The sequence below is a fragment of the Vulpes vulpes genome, chromosome 14 (genome assembly GCF_048418805.1).
Source record: "Vulpes vulpes isolate BD-2025 chromosome 14, VulVul3, whole genome shotgun sequence".
Classification (NCBI taxonomy): domain Eukaryota; kingdom Metazoa; phylum Chordata; class Mammalia; order Carnivora; family Canidae; genus Vulpes; species Vulpes vulpes.
Window position 1 is genome coordinate 34,318,104 of NC_132793.1, and position 17,866 is coordinate 34,335,969.

General features: G+C 36.0%; 1 protein-coding gene across 2 annotated transcripts in view; it reads left to right on the top strand.

Moving 5' to 3' along the window:
• Positions 1–17,866, top strand: part of PLCB1 (phospholipase C beta 1) — a 669,180-nt gene that overhangs the window by 637,431 nt on the left and 13,883 nt on the right. The gene's annotated exons all lie outside the window — the stretch shown is intronic.

Here is a 17,866-nt window from a genome sequence, read left to right on the forward strand (position 1 = left end):
TGAAGTAATCAACATACCTCCACAGAGACCCAAGCTGAATGAATCAGGAAAAGCATCTTAAGGTTTATTCCTGTCAAGAAATTGGTACATTTCTGTGCATTTACATTTGTTTCTTGAACATGATTTTCCTGATGTCTTAAGAGAACTCATAGGAAGAGTTCATATACCGATAGGATAATAATCAATGAATGTCCAAGTTCAATTAGAAACTGAATAATTCCAACAAGTCGCTTTACTTTCAACACATTATTTTGACCTCATAGTAGACCTAACTTTCTTGAGTCCATACCATCATGGTGTCCGTATTTGACTTGACAGATTTGTAATTGTATTCTGTTAGATGGTTTCTAAGGAAGTTGGTTACTGATTTATTAAATAAATATTAGACATAAAAATAAATATTTTAAGGCATTAGGAGAAGACAGTGAACAAAAATTTGTGGATGAGTAAAGGAGAAAGCAAGCCATATTGCCAGCTGTCTTTCTGACTATATTTTAATCCAAAAGACTATATTTGAAATCAGGCTTCATGTCTCAATTGGTAACATTTCTACTTGAAAATATTCATTGCATTTGGCTTACAAGTATGAAATGCAAACATACTTGTATAAAGCAAATAAGTTTAATTTCTGTATTTGTATTAATGACATTTGATCAAGGCACAGGAACTGTTAGTAAAGAATGATTCACTCACTATGTTCTTTTGAGACATAAATGACAGTAAAGTCATTAATTGTTGAGATGGTCATTTTCTTTGAGACAGAGAATTTGATTAAAAAGCAAGCTAAAAGAAGAAATGCCAATTAACTTTTTAGTTATTTGAAAAATATTGAAAATATACATTTTGACAGATATTAAATATTTATTTTAAATCAAAAGCCTTTTCTTTAAACATACATTAATTATATCTCTGGTGTTATTATTCAATTATTATGCAAAAGCAATTTTCTTAAATATATTGTTGTATTTTTGCTACTTAATCCAGTGCAGTAATATATTTCCTCTTGTGGAATACATTGGGTCTTCTTCTGATGGGATAAACTGTGCTTGAATATGCTCACTATATCATACATTATTTATTCATCTCAGTGTTTAGCATAATTTTTCTTGACAGCCTTTCTTTCGTTTGAAATGTTATGTAACAAAAACAACAGAACAAATTGGCATTTGAGTTTATCCCTCTATTCCATATGCTGCTGGATGAAGAGGGAAATAAATGTGCATATGCTGGGCACATTTCAGCCACAGCGTCTCTTTTCTCCAGTGCATCAATTTCTCTTCTCACAGAAATAATTTCATAGCAGACTGAACTTCTGTTATATTATATATGACCACTGAGATGAATGTCTTATACAGTAGGAGTCAAAGGATAGCCAAATTCAAATTTACCCAGATTGCTGCTTAAATTTAATCTGCTTTATAGATATATGTAGATTTAGAAAGGAATATGTATTTTTCAATTTAAATATAAGCATTGGATGATTTATGATAGATCTTCAGCTCAAGTAGTTTATAGGGAAATCAAATAATATCAACATGCATCAGACACTGGGACATATCCATCCAAAAATCCCTGCAATTTTCTCACACCTAATATATATCAGCTAATAAACTCACACTAAGTTAATGTCTTTTGGGTTCCCCCAGCAGCAGACCCTGAGACAAGGATTTGAGTACAAGGAGTTTTTCTGAGAAGTGAGAAATATATCTCATTTGGCATCCTTGTCTCAAGGTCTGATACACCTGAAATTAATATAACATTGTATGTTAACCATATTGGAATTTAAATAAACAAATATCAATAAAAATTATTACCTGAGAAGTGATCCCAGGAAACCAGTAGGGGGTTGGAAAGTGAAGCAGGCAAGCAAAGGCAACCAATGAAACATGAGTTTCTTATCAAGTAAGTTACAACTGCAGGCAACCAGTACTCAGTCATACTAGGGAACTCCAGAGGTCTATTTGGAACATCTACCTTAGAGTTATTCGATCCAAGTATTAGGGAGCTTGGAGTATACATATGACAACTACTGGGTGGCACTTCTAGCCAGCCATGCTCTCCACTAGAGAAAGCGGCAGTCGGAAATAGGGCAGTCTGCATTGCAGTGGTTATTTTGCAGAGCTCTATGTGGGTCTGAGAACTTGCATTTCTAACAGGATCCCAGGTGATATTGATGTGAACCTCACACACTTTGCTTGTCCCTGCCCTAATCATTTCTGTGTTTATCATTATTACCAAAATCGTTTTTGTGTTTATCATTATTATCATAACACACTTCTTTTGGTAATAATATAGTCTTCAGATAAAAGATGTTGAAATGTTGAAACACATTTTCAATCTAATTCTAATTGGAAGAGCTAAGCAGAGGAAGTTTTATCAACCTCTGAAGAAATCAGACAACATAGGAGTAGAATCTGGAATCTTCCACCCATGGCTGAAAATTCTATCATATCATTTTGATTGACATGTATTGGAAGATGGTTGTTTATAGTTTGGACTCATAGGTAAGGATTAGATTTATAGGTTTTCTGAGTGGGATTTTGGATTGCACTATGAAAACTTATGCATATAATAATGTTTTCCACTCTTCCTAGGTCACTGATCTCTGCTGCATCATGGGATATTTTCAACTTTTACTTGTTTTATTCTATGTGGTATACAATTAGACAAAATGGCCATGTCTTTAAAATATAATTCAGAGTTCTTATGTTTTTTCCTTTTTAAATTATTTTATAATATAATTGGATGTGCCACGGAGAGTAAGGGGAAAGAGACACACGGGGCCCCTTGATAAAATTAAGTGCAGTCACCGGGACAAGTATGCAGAAGGACTGGAGTTTAATAATGTCTGATACTTCCAGTCTTAGGTAATTCCTACTCTGTGACACCAAGATAAACTCTGTTGTGCTATTATTACATGTTGCTTATAACTTTATCTTGCTTCTTAGCATATAACATCATTGTATTACACTTCAGTATCCTCCCACTAGTCTGGGGATCCCTTGAAACTCGAGCTGCATCGCCTTCATGTCTCTATGCTTAGTATTAGTCACAGTGCCAGGTACATGGAAGGGTACTCACCACATTTTAGATAAGTGGATGAATAAATCAATGAATGTCTGAGAGTTAGTAAAGGCCCAAAAATGAGTAAATGTAGAGACTGAGCCATGAATCAGTGGCATTTGCCATCTGGTCCAGTGCTGCAAGTATCAGGTTGTATTCCATGATTTGGGATTATGGTAGCTCTCTGGATGTCCAGGTCAACCAAGAACCAGAACAGATTTCATAGAACCTACTAGACTTTCTGTCCCCAGTAGCTTTTTTGAAGACATTTATTCCTGTGTAAGTAAGGATGCCTATGATCTGTCAGAAGGGCTTTTAGTCTTCTATATTGAATAATCTGAAGAAATCATCCAAGTTTTTGGAAGAAGCTTTGGGGTTGTACATGGCAGGAGATTGTTAGTTGATGGGAAGGTGGAGGCAGAAAGTAAGATGTAGCTGACTAGCTCTGCCTTGTTATCTAAGCAGAAGATAAAGGAATCGTATTTTGTAATTGATTTTCAGTAAGACTTAATTGCAGTCACCCCCTGGTGTCTTTACAAGAGTAACTTCATTATAGCCATACACTATAGTTTCTCTATATACACTTTTAATCCAGTGCTAACAAGAGAAGAAAGGGGGGATTTTTTTTCATGCCTGAATTTTCCTTGCAGAAGAGAAATAGATAGAGTGATGGAAAGTAATAATGCCCCTGGATCCATAACACTAGCTCCTTCTCTCTTATAGCTAAAGTACACAAGATTTATTGTTAGGATTATTCTCTAATGGTACTTTAAATTCATAATAATCAAATAAGCAACTTTAAGAAATCATCTTTTTGGTATAAAAATGGACTAATAAGGATGAATCATAAATAAGAAAAATACTTATAATATCTACACGTATGTTCAGCATTCACCTAAACTTAATGTAAATTGTGCAACATAAATTATACATGTAAGAATATATTGGGTAGCATAACACTAGCTGCTGTGACAAATAGTACCAAAATGTCACTTTCTTCATACTTTTTTTTTTCCATTTAACAAAGTCCAGTGTGGGTGTTTCTGGTTGGTGGAGAGCATACTTTCACATGCTAATTCAGAGGACCAGGTTCTTTTCATAATTTGACTCCACCATCCTCTAGGGCCTTGCTGGAAAAGGGAAAGAAACAGTAGAGATACCTCATATACCTCTAAAAGTCCTCTAAAAAGACACCAGGGGGTGACTGCAATTAAGTCTAGAGGCAAGAATAGGCCAAAAGGTAATCCCTGGGTGCAAAGATATTAAGAAGGGTTTGTAAACATTGCCCCTACCTAGGCAGTCCCATGCAGGCACAGCAGACTCCATAGAAGGAAGAATTTATTGGGGCATAACTAGTCATTTATCAGCACTATAGACCAAGATAATGAAATTTAAATCTGTTATACCTTGAATGACTCTAGAGTGGCTGCCACTTGTCTAAGATTTCAAAGATAAAGTCAATCGAGTAACCATTTTGTGTTCCAAATCAGCAGAACCCTTGAAAAAAGAGATCCATCAGCAGGAGGATCTAGAATAGAAGACTTGAAAAAGACATTTTTAAGAAAACACCTTGCAATTAGGTTTATCAGAGTTTGCATTCCAAACCCCATGGGTTTAGCACATCACATCACTACAAGTTGGCAAACGAGGAAATGAGAGAACAGGGAGGCATCCCAAATTATCAGGCAAGTGCCTTCCAGAGGACCTGCTGGATTCAAAAGCTAAATGAAGTGTTTTTCCCTTCCCAGTGATCGGTGCCTTATCTAAGAATCAGAACACCAGCACAATGTGGTTATGTCTCAATTTATTCAACAGAGGATGGAGGCCTCTCCCTGAGTACAGAGGCCTCAGCAGACTTTTAGATCAAGTCCAAAAACAAACCCATGGAATACATTACCCAGATATTTCAGAGGTTGTGAATTAAGCTGCACAGTGGAATTTTTTCTAGCGTTTATTTATTTGTTTTATTAGTAATCTCTGCATCCAATGTGGGGCATGAACCCATGAGTCCAAGATTAAGAATCACAGGCTCATATCACAGAAGCAGCCAAGAACCCCAGACCTGCACAGTGTTTTATAAATTTCTAACTTAGACACCAACACTGACAAACCAGAAGATTTAATATGAAGATCCAGATAGCTAGCTTTTGTCGAAAAATCTGATATAGGAACATCTGGCATACACATGGCAGCAATCTAGTTGGCAAGATTGAGTGGCTGCTCTTTGTAGCTGAGGAACGCCCTCTGTGGTATCTATGTTCCTGCACAGCCCCAGCCACTCATTTACCTTTTTACCTGGCCCTGTGTCAGTTTGTTCTCTGAGAAATTCCATCATAGTTTCCAACTTGGCCTTGGATGGAGAATTCAGAAATGACAATCAGACTTCCCAAAACCCTTGAGGCTAGGAGAACAAATGTCTAGTTTATTCTCAGATCAAGTTGGAAACAGCTAACCTAAAACCACAGTGATATAACCAGAAGACATAAATATTATATTTAGAAGGAGTGACTATATAATTAGGAAATACTCACTCCCTAAGAATCAAAATCAATTATCCTGATAAAGCCCTAGCACTGCTAACCACTCTTGAAATATACATTTATAAAAAGAAAAAGAAAAACCAAAACTAATTTTAGGTGATCAGGAGAAGGGCGTTCTCCAGGGACATGGCTGAGTTCATTCCAGGACATTTGACACAGCCTGTGTCTTGTTTTTTTAAATTCACAGGCTTTAAATCAAGAGAGAGCGTTTTTAGCTAGGGCTCAAGATGGATAATTACTGATGTTTGTTAAGTCCTAAAAAGGGTTAAGGCAAAAGTGTGTGCAGATGAGGAGATTCTGCTCCAAAGGACCCGCACAAAGGCAGTACCTTCCATGAGAAATAGGTGTCAGTGACCACTTCTGGAATGTCTCAAAGGATCCCAGCCCAAGACTTCCCCCAGAGAATGTTTTGCTGGAACTCTCCCTTATCTGAGATGGCTGTGTGCACCATCTGCACTATAGACATTTGTTTCTAATGTGACTCAGTATAGGAATTGAAGTCATAATGTAAATTCAATTCTTCCCTGCTGGTGGTATTCCACTTGATTGAAAAGAAATACATACTTCATCTAAAAATAATTAGCCTTTGAATGGCCTTTATTTCAATTGACTTGAGGCTTTTTATTGATTCTTTCAATAAAAGAGAGAATAAGATTAGAGAGAATAAGATTCTTCTGGTTTGGTCTTTTTTACCCTCTTACCAATGGGCCTAGATCATCCTTCACTCTAATGCTCTTGCTACTTATAGTGCAGCTAATCAGGAGCCACAAATTGATGACCTGCAGACTAAATCAAGCCTTTTATTAGACTCTTGGTACATGTATACATTTTTAAATTTGAGTGTTTAACATGAAATACTATTCAGTTGACCATAGGTTTTGATATTTCTTTACTGCCTTATAGCAAATCTAATTCACAGATTTATGTTGTTTCTTGGGCCCCATAGATATGTGAATTTGGAGATTCTGAAATTACTGAACATGTATTAAACTAGTTAATAAATGAAAAGTCCTAAGAACAGTGCCTGCCACATAATAGGCACTTAGTAAATTATAATTAAATCATTGTTATTTTTAATGTTCTGTGTCTCTTTGTAATGTACTAGCAATATTTAGTAGATCAGTTCTACCTCAAGAGGTTTTTCTCTTTTTTTTTGTAAACTAGAATGTTTTTCTTCTTCCGATTTTTTATTTGTTTATTCCTCCGTGTAGTATATGACTCTTTATAGAAATGATCTGATTAAATTAGACTTCACTTAATGGCAAACAGGAAAAGAGCCAGCTGACCAAATAAACAGATTCTAAACTGAAGAATTACTTAGGAGGGGGGTGAAAAGCCAGTGTCTTTAAGCATGACAGATACAAATAGAAAAACCCAGTGAAGGCTTAGAAATAGACCAGGCTAATTGCAGCTGGGTGAGAGTCCTTATTGTTTCCGTAATCCTGTGTCCTTTTACTAAAAGGGCAGCATGTCAGTAAGACCCTATGCCATGGAACCCCTCCTCATCGTCACTTTTCAGTAAAAGACACTTGCAGGAATCCTTGGGTGGCTCAGCGGTTTAGCGCCTGCCTTTGGCCCAGGGCGTGATTTTGGAGTCCCGGGATCAAGTCCCACGTGGGGCTCCCAGCATGGAGCCTGCTTCTCCCGCCTCCTGTGTCTCTGCCTCTCTCTCTCTCTATGTCTGTCATAAATAAATAAATAAATCTTTAAAAAAAAGACACTTGCAGATTATTTTGTGAAAGCAACTCTAAAATCCTAGACATGCCAAGATAATTCACTGGAGTTATTAGTGATTCTTCTCTCAACATGCAACAGATTAGTTATTGAGATCATCACAGATTCTGTTTTTACAGAGTGGGGGTGGGCTTAGAATGGTGAGATGGAGCCCTCAATTAGGTGTCAAGAGTTTGGTGTTCAGATCTTGATTTTGCACTAAACAGCCTGAGTTTCAGTTTAAAGAATGACAATTAATAATGAGCTAAATGTGCATTCACTCAAAGTTATAAAATTAGTCTCTGAACTTCTTTGGCCCAGAGCACAGGTCTTCAGAGATTTAAACCATCTTTTGGTATTTTAAGTACTGTGGTAACTTTCAGTTTGGCAAGATGTCACTGAAATAGGATTACTCATTTTGGTAAAATAAAAATTTATTTCCTCATTCGCCATCATTTTTATTTCCAGCTATGATAGACACCAGCTGAGTTTCCCTACAGAAAGTATTTAACTAAAAATAGAAAACACCTAGACCTTAATGGTAGGCACCTATAAGGAGAGAGTACTCCAGTACACACATAAAAATTTCAAGGCCTGGAACACATACATTCATTGAGATGAAGTGGCTTGCCAAGTAGCAAAACGATTGCCTCCAGTACAGTATAATTTGCTTTTAGATGCTGAATGGTGGTGCTACATATACAAAGCAGCAAGAGTATAGCTCCTTGGACATGACAATTAATTCATCCCATGTCAAGGCCCTAGAATTTCATGCACAATTTTGAGAGAAATTGTGGAGCTTATGGGGGAAATGCTATGATAACACTGCGTAAAAACACAAAACTTCACTGCCATGCAATTATAAATATTTATTTAGTTCATAAATTTGCAGGATTCAGCCACACTGGTTTGAGTATGGCTGATCTTAGCTGGGCTTGTTCATACATTTATGGTTAGGTATGGGTCAGGTAGGTAACTACTGATCTCAGCTGAACTTGTTTACATATCCGAGTACCAGCCACCTGCTGGTTGGTCTCAGATGATTCAGGCTGTGTGACTGGGATGACGGGGTGACTCAGTTATGTTCCATGTGCCTCATCCTTTACTAGACTAGACCGGGCATGTTCCCATGACCAGAGCAGAATAACAGGAGTGAAAACTGAAATGCACAAGTGCTTTTTCAAGCCTTTACTTGGGCCATGTCTGCTAATACCCTATTGTCCAAAATAGGTCACATGGCCACCTCATATTCAAAAGGTAGAGAGCCTCCAACACTTTAGTAAGAGGAACTTCAGGTCAGAAGACAAAGGCTGTGGATACAGAAGGAGAGAGGTGAAGCACTAAGGCCATTAATCCAGTCAGTTTACTACAAAGAGGAATCAGCTAGGTTCTGGTGGCTAGCTTTACTATTAGCATGCTATATCCTTGAGAAAGCTACTTAACATCTTTTAGCCACAGGTTTATTTATACTAAGTAAAAGGAAAGGGTTTGACTATCTAATTTCTAAAATCCCTTTCCTATACTACTAAGTCTTGGAGGGGTTGATAATATATTTGGTAATGTGCCTCTCAGAGGTTTCTACAGTAATCTCTAGACCTGTAAGATGATTACAAAAGAAGTTCTGTAATACATCTTAAGAATCAAAGGCGGTTTAAATTATGGGTTAAGCTAGGATACTGAAGCATTTCAAAAGAGATATATTGGGGAAAGGACAATGAAGAAAGAATGGGGATGTAGCTAGGAAACAAGTCACAAGAATCTGATTTTTTTTTTTTTATTTTTTTTTTATTTATTTTTTTTTTTTTTTTGCTGTATTAGCAGCAAATTTCCTCCATGGGAAGTTTCATTGAGTATATGGGTACATAGAAGAGTTGACACATAAGATCTATGTCACAATGCATTTGGCTTTTGATGTGAAATAAGATTTAAAATACAAATGCGTGTAGGGACTATGCTTATAAATCACATGATCTCTAGCTTCTGTCTTTCCTCTTTTGTTGATTCAGTATTGAGATCTACTTAGCACTTAGTATTTGGGTCCACTGCCTACCTATTCTAGATCTCTCTATCTTTCATCTCTGCAGACTTAACCCTCATTCTGCCTTCATGCAACAGCCTCCAACACCTTGAATCAAAACCTAAACATTAGCAACCTCCAGAGGTCTGGAGAGATGAGATTTACAAAGAAAATCCTATTATATAAATCAGCCTTGAAATAATGTTGAGAAGGGTTACAGCAAAAGGAACACTTTGTTGGGATCCCTTTGTCTAAAGTGGTACCATTCAGAAAATGGTCCTTAGACGATGCAACAAGAACATCACCTGGGAGCTTATTAGAGATGCAGAATCTCACAACCCGTCCCAGATCTACTTAATCAGAATCTACTTTTTTAACAAAATCACCAGGTACAGGCAGCTTGGGTGGCTCAGCGGTTTAGTGCCACCTTCAACCCAGAGTGTGATCCTGGAGACCAGGGATAAGTCCCACGTTGGGCTCCCTGCATGGAGCCTGCTTCTCCCTCTGCCTGTGTCTCTGCCTCTCTCTCTCTCTCTCTCTCTCTCTCTCTCTCTGTGTGTGTGTGTGTCTCATATATAAATAAATACAATCTTTAAGAAAATTTTTTTAATAATAAAAAAATAAATCACCAGGTACTTCATATCTACATTAACCTTCAAGAAGCACTGATACAGCTTTCCCACCTTGTCACTTTTAACATGGAGCCATCTTTTAAAGACATATTCTCAGTCGCAGACTGTGAGGTACTCTCAATTGTAATCTGTGGTTAATTATAGATGAAAGAAATTGGTAATGATTTAATTGTTATATATTAGAATATATATGTTCTTGTACTGTATGCCACTAAAAAGAGCAAGGAACAAGGAAGTTGTTCTTAGAAAACTCCATCCCCATAGTAAATGTCATCTACCTTATGTGCCACAGGTTGAAGGCTGAAAACCTCTGCTCTAGGCTAGTGATATTATCAAGAATGTTGGCAGATACTACAAGGTCCCCAACTTTTTAAGTCTCATCTCTTCTACAAAGTATTTCCCATATCACTTCAAGGCTATATAGTACAATCTTCATTTTCAACATCCATAGTATATTTTGTCTTAGAACCCATTCAGCTCAACTTGTTATTTTCCCTATATATATTGCTTATCACCCCCAACAGATTCTAAATTTTTCATTCTTCACAGCACCAAACAAAGGGTCTTGCACTAATCAGAGTGTTCAAAATATCATTTGTTGATATATTTTTCAAAATCAACAATAGCCTATCACATAGTCTAAAAGAGAGATCCAACACATCCCATAATTGTGCTGTGTTGACCCAATAATGATTTAAATGACGTAACTAGAAAGAACAAAGACCACTTAGATGGGGTTCCAGATGTTCTCAGTCTCAAGTTATGTTTTTTCCTCTCTCTTAAGAAATGAAGTTATACAGAGTTAATAAGCAAGTACAATATGCTAATCACTTTAGTGTGTATGATCTCATTTACAGCTTTTAACAACAACCTGTGGGAACTGACATTATTATCCTCATTTTATATATGAGGAAATTTCAATTCCAAGATAGTAAATGAGCTGCTCAAGGTCATATCTGGAAAATGCATTTACCTTTCATGGACAGAGAATCTTATCTATCCCTCAGTAAATTATCAAACTGTATAGATCAATGACAACAGTTTAATTCGTAATTGTCTTCCTAGCCCTTTAAAATGGACTCTATTGCAAGTTGGCATTTGTTCAAAAGATTATTTTCCAGCAAATATAACTGCTTAAGAAAAATCTGCCAAAAATATAGGCATGCAGCATCATCCAGGACTTGATTAACAATTTCAGGAATTTCCACCCATTGTAAATTAACTATATTCCTCCACACTGGCATGAATTATCCAATTTATTTCTGTTTAGGTCTGGAATGGTTTTCATTTTGACCTAGAAATACACTCATCTCACCTTTTCCTCATTTCCTTTAGATTTCAGTTGCCAATGACAACCTGAAATTACAAGGTTAAATAAATGCTACATTTTGCTTGAGTGGTTTATAACTTTGAACTTTGAGTTCACATTCAGTGGAAATTGTTTATCTATAGGGATCACCACAGCCTTGCATTGTGGCAAATCCAGTCTAAATTTGCTGGGCATTTGCAGGGACCTTATGGGCTTTATACATTTTTAAGTTTTGGCTTTGATTTATTGGAGCTGGATACCCATCTATAAAGATACTATGAATTTGGAGACTGCACTCCCTCATGGTGCTGGTTTAGATTTCTGATTCTCATGGTTAATTCTTTTTCCTTCAGTGAGCCCCATGAATTGCTAGCTTCTACACCTTGTCCCTGAGATTATGAATTGAGTTTTTCCGATCTGCATATGAAATGTGAAAACCAGTGGCTTTCCGCAGAGACTACAGTTTTACCATTTCAATAACCCAAATTCATAGGCTTTCTCTCTCATTCTCTTAGAACATTAAAACTCCAGTTATCTAAGATTGAGAATCCTTTCTGCCACCCTCGGACCTTTTGGCTTTGAGTTCCTTTGTTATTCCTGTGGTTTCCTTTTCTAGTATTAAAAACTCAGTTGTCAGCAGCTCCTGAGTGGCTCAGTGGGGTTGAGCATCCAACTCTTGGTTTTGGCTCAGACGATGATCTCAGGGTGGTGGGATTGAGCCCCGAGTGGGGCTCTGCACTGAGTGTGGAATCTGCTTGAGATTCTTTCTCCTTTTCCTCTGCCCTCCCACTTATGCATGCTCTCTCTCTAAAATAAATAAATAAATTTTTTTTTAAACTTCAGTTATCGATTTCAATTAAATATATATGTTATATTTTACTCAACATTTCCCTCTTTGGAGTAGAAGAAGGAATATCCACTCAGACATTTTGACTCAAAGCCCCACTGCAATTTATTCTAAAGAAATTTAGAAGAAAACAAATAAACCAACATAATCTGTAATGGTTGGGATATGTAATGTGGTCCCATTTTCCCACATGCGATTTTCCAACAATCCCCTGCTAATCTGACTGACTTCCCTCTGTATCTTTTATACAATCCTGTTATTTCTATTCTTGGTTGAAGTAAAAATTCATGAGATTATTCTAAAAAAAGATGAGTCTACAAGGTGGCTCAGGCTGATTTTGAAACCACCCATTTTGTGTGTGTATTTTAATGCTATTCCCACTGTTTTCAGTAGCCTCTTAGCTGATTGATGATGTTGAGGTTAAAAGACCTGCATTAATTCTTCGTAAAATTTTCCCACTCTATTTATCTCACGCTCAGTGTTTTGTACTTTTCTGTTTGGTTTTTAAAAATATTTGCTTTTATTTTGGAGTGCTATTTTCATGCTGAAAGCAAAATAATCACATTACCATAAAAATGAGAAATAGAAAAAGTAAAAATACTCAGTCCCAACACAATTTATATTTTAGTATTTTATTTCAAAGTAATTCTATATTCTTAGAAAATATTCTCATGGTTGTAATCATACTACATATAAAACTGTTTGTAGACTTACTTCATTTATCACAGTAACAATTATGTTCCCTTATTTTCATAGCCATTTATTGTTTTACATTTATTGGGTGCATTCCATTTCTTTAAGCAGAAGCCTTATGTTATCTTTTATAGAAATTCTGTTTTATTGATGTTTTTGCTGGGGGTTTTGGGGAGGAGATTGCAGGGTTTTTGTTTGTTTGTTTGTTTGTTTTTGCATGTTTGTGAGTTTTATTATTTTCCCTAATCTTTAGCAGTAAATTTTTTTAGCAGTAAATTTTAAAATATCTTGAGCAAGATAATTTCAGTACCATATTACCACATGCATTTCCCAAAGGCCAGAGATATTTTTAAAAGGGTTAAGAGACTGTGAGGAATTACATTTTCAAAAATATAGCAGATATTTCCAGAGAAAGAAAAATAAAGTGAAATAATAAAAAGTGTCTAATGAGAGAACAAAATGAGAGAAACATATTTTTATATGTGTATCAAAAGTAATGTAACTATACAAATAACAATTATTTCAAGTGAACTTTTGCAGGGTAATATAATTGTGCATCCTTGGTGGATATATTCTGTGAAAAACAGAACCTCAAAAACGTCTTAAGCTTCACATGGTTATTTTACTGTTAGGTCACAATATTGAAACTATTTTCATATTACTGAAAATGTAAAGCAAATAAGCAAATATGATGTTGCCAGAAAGCAAAATATACAGAACTAGTTACAAAATAAGAGAAACATAGAAATATAAAATCAGAGAAATTGAGACAAAATTCTATCGTGTTGCATTTAAATTTGAGATGTTAAAATTAAATAAATAAATAATTATTTAAATAATTTGAGATGTTGGGGCACCTGGGTGGCTTGGTGGTTGAGTGTCTGCCTTCGGCTCAGGGCATTATCCCAGGATCTGGAGATTGAGTCCCACATCAGGTTCCCTGCAGGGAGCCTGCTTCTCCCTCTGCCTATGTCTCTGCCTCTCTCTGTTTGTTTCTCATGAATAAATAGAATCTTTAAAATAAATTAATTAATTACTTAATTCAAGATGTCAATACATACTATTTTTTCAGAAATACATGTCCTAATGTCCCCTGCAGGCCTAAACACCATGACAGTCTGGTATTAGTGAGCACCTATAGCAGCCAAGCTTGGTTACTAAACTTCTCCAATAAAGGCTCCCAGGAAAAGTAGCTGATTCCTGGTCTGAGGCAGAGAAAGCACAAAGAGGTGGCTGAGTTATCTTATTTTACCTAGAAAAACAAGCAAGTGCTCAAAAACTAATGAGGGCATGTCAAAAGGACCCAGGGTAATGCCCTGAAAGGGTTTCTGCTGGCATCATATGGGACAATTTGAGCTCAGAAAAGAATAATGACTCCAACTGATTTAAACAAAGGGAATAGGGGCACCTGGATGGTTCAGTGGTTGGACATCCACTTTCAGCTCAGGGCATGATCCCAGGGTCCTGGGATTAAGTCTCACATTGGGCTCCTCACAAGGAGTTTGCTTCTTCCTCTGCCTATGTCTCTGCCTCTCTCTGTGTGTCTCTCATGAATAAATATATAAAATCTTTTAAAAAAAGACAAAAGGAATAAATAGAAATAAAAATATATTGCCTGTAGTCATTTTCAGAGAAAGAGAGAGAAAGAAAAGAAAACTCACTTGCTAACTTTTGAAATTATCATTGCTCCAACTCCTTAACTCAGAATATTTGTGAAATCAAAGGAAGAGAATTAAATGCGTACTCTGCCTTTTTTAGGAGGAACTCTGGTTCATCTCAACGTGACAAGGGAAAGCTCTTCCTTACAGAAGAATACTAGCTAAATAAAAAAGAATTAGAAAATTGCTATTTACCCTTAATAAGATAGCGAGAATCATCAATTTCATGAAAGCGTGCTAAAGAAACTTTATATGCATTCAGAGTTTTACCCCACAGAATAATTACCAATAGCCAAAGGAAAAATTGTCTTGACAAAGTTGAAATCTGGTATTTACCACTTTTAGGCAAGTGATCAAATTTAGCATTGCTGATAATGCGACCACCTGATAATAGGACTCACAATACATTAGGATAGGAGGTATAAAAGAATACCTATTGAGTCTTCTTGCCCAAATAAATGTTTAATCCCCATCTAATCAAGCTTACAGGCCTAACTTCTAATTTACAGAAAAGGCAGGTTTTCTTGGACCAATTTAAATGGCACCCCAAGGAAATAATCAGACAAATTCAGAATGTGGGCATTCTCTCAGAAAGTTTAACAGAGGGCACCTGGGTAGCTCAGTGGTTTAGCATCTGCCTTTGGTTTAGGTCGTAATCCTGGGTCCTGGGATTGAGTCTGCATCGGGCTCCCAGTGGGGAGCCTGCTTCTCCCTCTGCCTATGTCTCTGACTCTCTATAAATATATCTCTCATGAATAAATAAATAAAATCTTAAAAAAAAATTAAACAGAACTCTTCAAAAAATCCAAGTCATAAAAAAATTAAAACTGTTAATAACTCAAGTGTTAAAAAAAGAGGAAGACATCACAATCTAATGCAATGCAAGAACTTTGAATTCTGGTTTTTAAAAAAGGTAGAAAATTTGGGAGAGGTAGCACTGGGAAAATTTGAACATGGACAGACGTTGGGCAACATTAAGGAATTACTATTAATATCCTTGACATTATTGCTGTAATGTAAGAAAATATCTTTATTTTTAGGAGATATGTGGTGTAATGTCTATGGATCAAGGGTTGTGATATCTGAAATTTATTTTCAAATGATTCGCCAAAATAATAGAGTGATAGACAATAAAAACGTATACATGTAGCAAAATATCAAGATTATTAGAGTTGTTTTCAAGGTTTTTGTGGTTGTCGCTGTTATTTTGTTGTGCTTTGTTTTTGTTTTTGATGGTGGTAGGTTTTGTTTTTGCCTCTGCAAACAATGCTGCAGTAAGTTTGGTGCTTCCATCCTTTTCTGTTGGTGCTTTCATTTCTCTGGGCCAGATTCCCTTCCCACATGTGGATTTGCTAGGTGAAAAGCTATGTACATTTTCCTTCTTGTAAATATTATAGATATCAGATTATTGCCTAATGTTTGAAAATGTCCACTTCTCCCCAGATGTTATTGCCCCTTTAACAAACCTTTTTTTCCCCTTACCATTATGTCCCTTAAAAAATGTACTATTGGATATCTCTTATTGTCAAGGAGAGTGAGCGATCTCTCAAATATATATTGGATATTTGCACTTCTCCTATGAATTGCTTAGGTTTGTCCACTTTTTCACCAAAAAAATATTATTTTCACTTAGATAAATACAGTGACCCTTGAACAACATGCATTTGAATAGGTCTACTTAAAAATAGATTTTTTCCCACATAGTATTATAAATGTATTTTCTCTTCCTTATCATTTTCTTTAAAAACATTATTTCCTCTAGCTTACTTTATTGTAGGAATACAATATGCAATGCATATAACATAAAATATGTGTTAAAATATGTGTTAATTGTTTATGTTATTGGCAAAGCTTCTAGTCAATAGTAAGCTATTAACAGCTAAATTCTGGGAGGAGTCAAAAATGAGACTTGGATTTTTGGCTGTGCAGGAAGTTGGCAGCCTTGTCCCCTACACTTTTTAAGGATCAACTGCATACCTAGTAAATTTTTTTCTTTGTAGCTTACAGTTTTCCTGTGTTGCTTGAGAAGGTCTCTATACGCTATGATTATTCAATTATTCACCCAGATTTTTTCCTAAGATTTTTTTTTACTTTGTGTTTTATATTAAGGTCTTTAATATACTTCATTGGGCAAAATGACTTGAGTTGGACCTAAAAGATCTCCCTAAATCTCTATCTCTGTCTGTGCCTTTGCTGTAGCAGGTTGTTTTGTTGTTGTTGTTGTTGTTGTTGTTGTTTTTTAATGTTTTAGCAGTTCTTCTGTCCTTGGTATTCCACATATCTTATTATACTCTGGTTTCAGTTTGTTTCCTTGGAAAGTTGATATTGATTATATCTCTTTACTAACTCCGTAACATGCCTTATTTTATATTTATGCCACATTTACATTATATTGAGTATTCTCTCCTGTTTGCAAACTAACCTTCATAGTAACTTTGCTTTCTCCTGGGTCTTCACTTACACTAATGAATCTGAAAACTTTGCATAACTAGACAAAATCTCTTCCTTAATTTTTTTTAAGGCAGTTGAAAAAAATGTCAGAGGCAGAATAGCATCCCAAATGCAAAAATCTTGGACGTTATACTCAAGCAGAGCTAAAACCATTTGAATTTGACTGTGTTGCATTTTCCTGCTTAACTACCCAGAGTTCGCAGAAGCTATGAACAGGCAACATCTTTTGAAAAGCAAGTTAACTGAGAAATTTAGAAATTGAGTCCAGATAGTCAAATTAGAAAACTAAGCCCATACTAAAACAAACTCTGGGGGCACCTGGGTGACTCAGTTGGTTAAGCATCTGCCTTTGGCTCAGGTCATGGTCTCAGGGTCCTAGGATCTTGCCCCACATTGGGCTTGGTGCTCAGCAGGGAGTCTGCTTCTCCCTTTCCCTCTGCACCCCCCTGCTGCGTGTGTGTGCTTCTGCACTCTCTCTCTCTCTCTCAAATCAATAAATAAAATCTTTAAAAACAAAAACAAAAAACAAAAACAAAAACCAAACTCTGACAATGCTCTTATTTATTAATATTTGAATTTGATGTAACAATTTGCCTTAAAATTAGAGATTAAATTTGACCATATCCTCCCTTCTTTTTTTGCCCATTTCCTAAAAATAGATCTTATAAATTTAAGAGCAAGCAAGCTCATGTCTGTTAATGTTATAGAAAAGGTCCATAAAAAGCATATTCTCCCAAGTCAGATTTTTCATGAAGATCTATCAGTCCTATGGTGATTTTCCCTCAAGAATGTGTTTAGGATTACAGCAATAAAAAGATGGTGCCAGCTGAATTAAATTATGAGTACTTCATGGAACCAGGCCATATATGACTGTCCTTTGAATTCCTCTACTATATCAGGTAGTTATTGCCACAATACTGCTGCCTAACAAAAACCCCACAAA